This window comes from Bos grunniens, chromosome 23, assembly GCF_055505025.1.
Source record: "Bos grunniens cultivar Pamir isolate PY7600 chromosome 23, Bosgru_T2T1.0, whole genome shotgun sequence".
Lineage (NCBI taxonomy): Eukaryota > Metazoa > Chordata > Mammalia > Artiodactyla > Bovidae > Bos > Bos grunniens.
The window spans coordinates 897,769-903,768 of record NC_141187.1 but is presented as its reverse complement, the minus strand read 5'-3'; the positions used below and the strand labels follow the sequence as shown (position 1 = coordinate 903,768).

At 40.4% G+C, this 6,000-nt stretch overlaps 1 pseudogene; it reads left to right on the top strand.

Moving 5' to 3' along the window:
• Positions 1-328: 328 nt before the first annotated feature.
• On the top strand, positions 329-1,263 carry LOC147346472 (olfactory receptor 4C15-like; annotated as a pseudogene).
• Positions 1,264-6,000: the final 4,737 nt, after the last annotated feature.

Below are 6,000 nucleotides of genomic sequence, written 5' to 3'. Positions count from 1 at the left end.
CAGTTGAGATAAAAAAAAGGTTTCTTATCTCCACCACAACTGGATCCTTTCCCTTCCCCTATATCAAAGCTCTGACATCTTAAAGTATTTAATAATTTATATGTACCACAATTCTTCCTGATATCCCATACCACATTCAACAAATTTCTAATTTTGTGTTCTTACTGACATGAAGATCATTAGCACGTAAGATAATTTTTCATATACATGCACCAACTTTTCAATGATCATAATAGTAGTACAAACTGGTCTGAGACAAATTTTTCTTTCTCATCATTGTAGATGCTACATGTTCACTGTGGTGGCTTTCATCTTTTCCTTGGAAATCATGCAAAACCACAACTTTGTAACTGTTTGTACTCTTGGGGCTCTCACAGAGTCCAAATGTGCAGAAAACAATATTTGTTGTATTCTTGTTCATTTACATTGCAACTGTCGGGGGCAACTTGCTAATTGTGGTGATCATCAGTAGCAGTCCAGCACTCCAGGGCTCCCCCATGTACTTCTTCCTGGCTTTTCTGTCCTTCCTGGATGCATGCTTCTCCTCTGTCATTGCCCCAAAGATGACTGCGGACTCTCTCCATGAAAGGAAAACCATTTCCTTCGAAGGCTGCATGACCCAGCTCTTTGCTGAACACTTCTTTGCTGGGGTGGAGGTGATTGTCCTCAGTGCCATGGCCTATGACCGCTATGTGGCCATCTGCAAGCCCTTGCACTATTCTTCTATCATGAACCACAGACTCTGTGTCCTTCTCATGGTGGTAGCCTGGACAGGGGGTTTCATTCATTCCATGATACATATTCTCTTCACTTTCCAGCTGCACTTCTGTGGCTCCAATGTCATCGATCACTTCATGTGTGACTTGTACCCACTGCTGGAGCTTGCCTGAACTGACACTCACATTTTGGGGCTTTTGGTAGTCACCCAACAGTGGGTTTATCTGTATCCTAATCTTCTCCTTGTTGCTTGTCTCCTATGGGGTCATCCTGCTGTCTCTGAGAACCCATAGCTCTAAAGGGCAGCAGAAAGCCCTCTCCACCTGTGGATCTCACATTGCTGTTGTGATTTTATTCTTCGTCCGATGCATATTTGTGTATGCACGACCTCCATCTGCTTTATCCTTTGACAAAATGGTAGCCATATTTTACACCATCCTAACTCCCTTGCTCAATCCTTTGATTTACACGTTCAGAAATAAGGAAGTGAAAAGTGCCAGGAGGAAAACGTGGACCAGAATAATGGTGGTTTCTAATGAAAAATAAAATGTTAAACTTTTAGAAAATTTTAAATTAAGTGTAAATGTTGTCAAACTTTCTTAGACAAAAACTTTGTGTCAAACTTATTTGACAGGTAGTAAGTCATCCAATGCTTCCCTGGTAGCTCAGCTGGTTTAAGAATTCACCTGTAAGCTTGGAGAACCAGGTTCAATTCCTGAGTCAGGAAGATCCACTGGAGAAGGGATAGGTACCCACTCCAGTATTCTTGGGCTTCCCTGGTGACTCAGCTGGTAAACAATATGCTAGGAATGTGGCAGACAGGTCATCCAATAAAAGACCATTAACACGTGGCCAAGGAAATAATGTTTTCTCTCAGATCACTTATGAACTCTAATATGGCAACTCCATTTCCTTATATGTAAATTTAAAAATAATTTAATTTTATGCATATAGGAATCTTTTTTTTTTTTTTTAAAGAGAGCCATTACCCAAAATGGGTGGGTCATGGTGGAGAGATCTGACAGAATGTGGTCCACTGGAGAAGGGAATGGCAAACCACTTCAGTATTCTTGCCTTGAGAACCCCATGAACAGTATGAAAAGGCAAAATGATAGGACACTGAAAGAGAAACTCCCCAGGTCAGTAGGTGCCCAATATGCTACTGGAGATCAGTGGAGAAATAACTCCAGAAAGAATGAAGGGATGGAGCCAAAACAAAAACAATATGCAGCTGTGGATGTGACTGGTGATAGAAGCAAGGTCTGATGCTGTAAAGAGAAATATTGCATAGGAACCTGGAATGTCAGGTCCATGAATCAAGGCAAATTGGAAGTGGTCAAACAAGAGATGGCAAGAGTGAATGTAAACATTCTAGGAATCAGCAAACTGAAATGGACTGGAATGGGTGAATTTAACTCAGATGACCATTATATCTACTATTGTGGGCCGGAATCCCTCAGAAGAAATGGAGTAGACATCATGGTCAACAAAAGAGTCTGAAATGCAGTACTTGGATGCAATCTCAAAAATGACAGAATGATCTCTGTTTGATTCCAAGGCAAACCATTCAATATCACAGTAATCCAAGTCTATTCCCCAACCAGTAACGCTAAAGAAGCTGAAGTTGAACGGTTCTATGAAGACCTACAAGACCTTTTAGAACTAACACTCAAAAAAGATATCCTTTTCATTATAGGGGACTGGAATGCAAAAGTAGGAAGTCAAGAAACACCTGGACATTTCACATGTTTCAATGCCATTCTCCCAAATCTTCCCACCCTCTCCCTCTCCCACAGAGTCCATAAGCCTGTTCTATACATCAGTGTCTCTTTTGCTGTCTCGTATACAGGGTTATCGTTACCATCTTTCTAAATTCCATATATATGCGTTAGTATACTGTATTGGTGTTTGTCCTTCTGGCTTACTTCACTCTGTATAATAGGCTCCAGTTTCATCCACCTCATTAGAACTGATTCAAATGTATTCTTTTTAATGGCTGAGTAATACTCCATTGTGTATATGTACCACAGCTTTCTTATCCATTCATCTGCTGATGGACATCTAGGTTGTTTCCATGTCCTGGCTATTATAAACAGTGCTGCGATGAACATTGGGGTACACGTGTCTCTTTCCCTTCTGGTTCCCTCAGTGTGTATGCCCAGCAGTGGGATTGCTGGATCACCAGGTTCAATGCACGATGCTGGATGCTTGGGGTTGGTGCACTGGGAAGACCCAGAGGGATGGTATGGGGAGGGAGGAGGGAGGAGGGTTCAGGATGGGGAACACATGTATAATTTTTTTTAATTAAAATTGAAAAAATAAATAAATAAATAAATTCTAAAAAAAAAAAAAAAAGAAAGAAACACCTGGAGTAACAGGAAAATTTGTCCTTGGAATATGGAATGAAGCAGGGCAAAGACTAATAGAGTTTTGCCAAGAAAATGCACTAGTCATAACAAGCACCCTTTCCAACAACACAAGCGAAGACTCTATACATGGGCATCACCAGATGGTCAACACCGAAATCAGACTGATTATATTCTTTGCAGCCAAAGATGGAGAAGCTCTATACAGTCAGCAAAAACAAGACCAGGAGATGACTGTGGCTCAGACCATGAACTCTTTATTGCCAAATTCAGACTTAAATTGAAGAAAGTAGGGAAAACCATTGGCCATTCAGGTATGACCTAAATCAAATCCCTTATGATTATACAGTGGAAGTGAGAAATAGATTTAAGGGCCTAGATCTGATAGAGTGCCTGATGAGCTATGGAATGAGGTTTGTGACATTGTACAGGAGACAGGGATCAAGACCATCCCCATGGAAAAGAAATGCAAAAAAGCCAAATGGCTGTCTGGGGAAGCTTAACAAATAGCTGTGAAAAGAAGAGAAGTGAAAAGCAAAGGAGAAAAGGAAAGATATAAACATCTGAATTCAGAGTTCCAAAGAATAGCAAGAAGAGATAAGAAAGCCTTCTTCAGCGATCAATGCAAAGAAATAGAGGAAAACAACAGAATGGGAAAGACTAGAGATCTCTTCAAGAAAATCAGAGATACCAAAGGAATATTTCATGCAAAGATGGGCTTGATAAAGGACAGAAATGGTATGGATCTACCAGAAGCAGAAGATATTAAGAAGAGATGGCAAGAATACACAGAAGAACTGTACAAAGAAGATCTTCACGACCCAGATAATCATGATGTGTGATCACTGACCTAGAGCCAGACATCCTGGAATGTGAAGTCAAGTGGGCCTTAGAAAGCATCACTATGAACAAAGCTAGTGGAGGTGATAGAATTCCAGCTGAACTATTCGAAATCCTGAAAGATGATGCTGTGAAAGTGCTGTACTCAATATGCCAGCAAATTTAGAAAACTCAGTAGTGGCCACAGGACTGGAAAAGGGCAGTTTTCATTCCAGTCCCAAAGAAAGGCAATGCCAAAGAATGCTCAAACTACCGCACAATTGCACTCATCTCACATGCTAGTAAAGTAATGCTTAAAATTCTTTAAGCCAGGTTTCAGCAATATGTGAACCATGAACTTCTGACGTTCAAGCTGGTTTCAGAAAAAGGCAGAGGAACCAGAGATCAAATTGCCAACATCCACTGGATCATGGAAAAAGCAAGAGAGATCCAGAAACATCTATTTCTGCTTTATTGACTATGTCAAAGCCTTTGACTGTGTGGATCACACTAAACTGTGGAAAATTCTGAAAGAGATGGGAATACCAGACCTCCTGATCTGCCTCTTGAGAAATTTGTATGCAGGTCAGGAAGCAACAGTTAGAACTGGACATGGAACAACAGACTGGTTCCAAATAGGAAAAGGAGTATGTCAAGACTGTATATTGTCACCCTGCTTATTTAACTTATATGAAGAGAACATGAGAAATGCTGGACTAGAAGAAACACAAGCTGGAATCAAGATTGCCGGGAGAAATGTCAAAAACCTCAGATACGCAGATGACACCACCCTTATGGCAGAAAGTGAAGAGGAACTCACAAGCCTCTTGATGAAAGTGAAAGAGGAGAGTGAAAAAGTTGGCTTAAAGCTCAACATTCAGAAAACGAAGATCATGGCATCCGGTCCCATCACTTCATGGGAAATAGATGGGGAAACAGTGTCAGACTTTATCTTTCTTGGCTCCAAAATCACTGCAGATGGTGACTGCAGCCATGAAATTAAAAGACGCTTACTCCTTGGAAGGAAAGTTATGACCAACTTAGATAGCATATTGAAAAGCAGAGACATTACTTTGCCAACAAAGGTCCGTCTAGTCAAGGCTATGGTTTTTTCCAGTGGTCATGTATGGATGTGAGAGTTGGACTGTGAAGAAAGCTGAGCACCGAAGAATTGATGCTTTTGAACTGTGGTATTTGAGAAGACTCTTGAGAGTCCGTTGGACTGCAAGGAGATCCAACCAGTCCATTCTGAAGGAGATCAGCCCTAGATTTCTTTGGAAGGAATGATGCTAAAGCTGAAACTCCAGTACTTTGGCCACCTCATGCGAAGAGTTGACTCATTGGAAAAGACTCTGGTGCTGGGAGGGATTGAGGGCAATAGGAGAAGGGGACGACAGAGGATGAGATGGCTGGATGGCATCACTGACTCAATGGACATGAGTCTGAGTGAACTCTGGGAGTTGGTGATGGACAGGGAGGCCTGGCGTGCTGAGATTCATGGTGTCGCAAAGAGTCAGACACGACTCAGCAACTGATCTGATCTTATCTGATTACTGGTCAGTTCACTTGCTACTCATACAATGGTTTATAAAATTTCTGGAGGGAAGAAATAAAATATCTTACAATTAGAAACAGGAGCTTACTCAAGCTATCCCAGATGAAAAGAGTTTTATATTTATGTTGCTGATTTTAGTGACTGATGAAAATCAGGACACAGGGATAGAAGAGACCAGAACAATCACAAAACTTCCACTGTAGGGATTCCTCTAGCACAGGTTTATAAATAGCAAATCCCATCCTGGATTTCAAGGATCCCTTCCCTATCTACTTTTAGAGAATGCATAAATTTCTGATATATCAAATAAATTACTTATTATTGCTTTACTTTACTATATTGCTATACATTATTATACATATTGTGTTAAAATTATAGCAATTTAGATTCATCCTTGAGAGATTTGTATTCTAGTCTCAGTTCTGTTACTAACTAGCTGTGTGAAGAACTTGATGATTTATTTCACTTCTCTGACCCAGAATTCTTTTGTTTAGGGTAGATTAACAAAATTTTTATATATATAATATATATATATATACACTA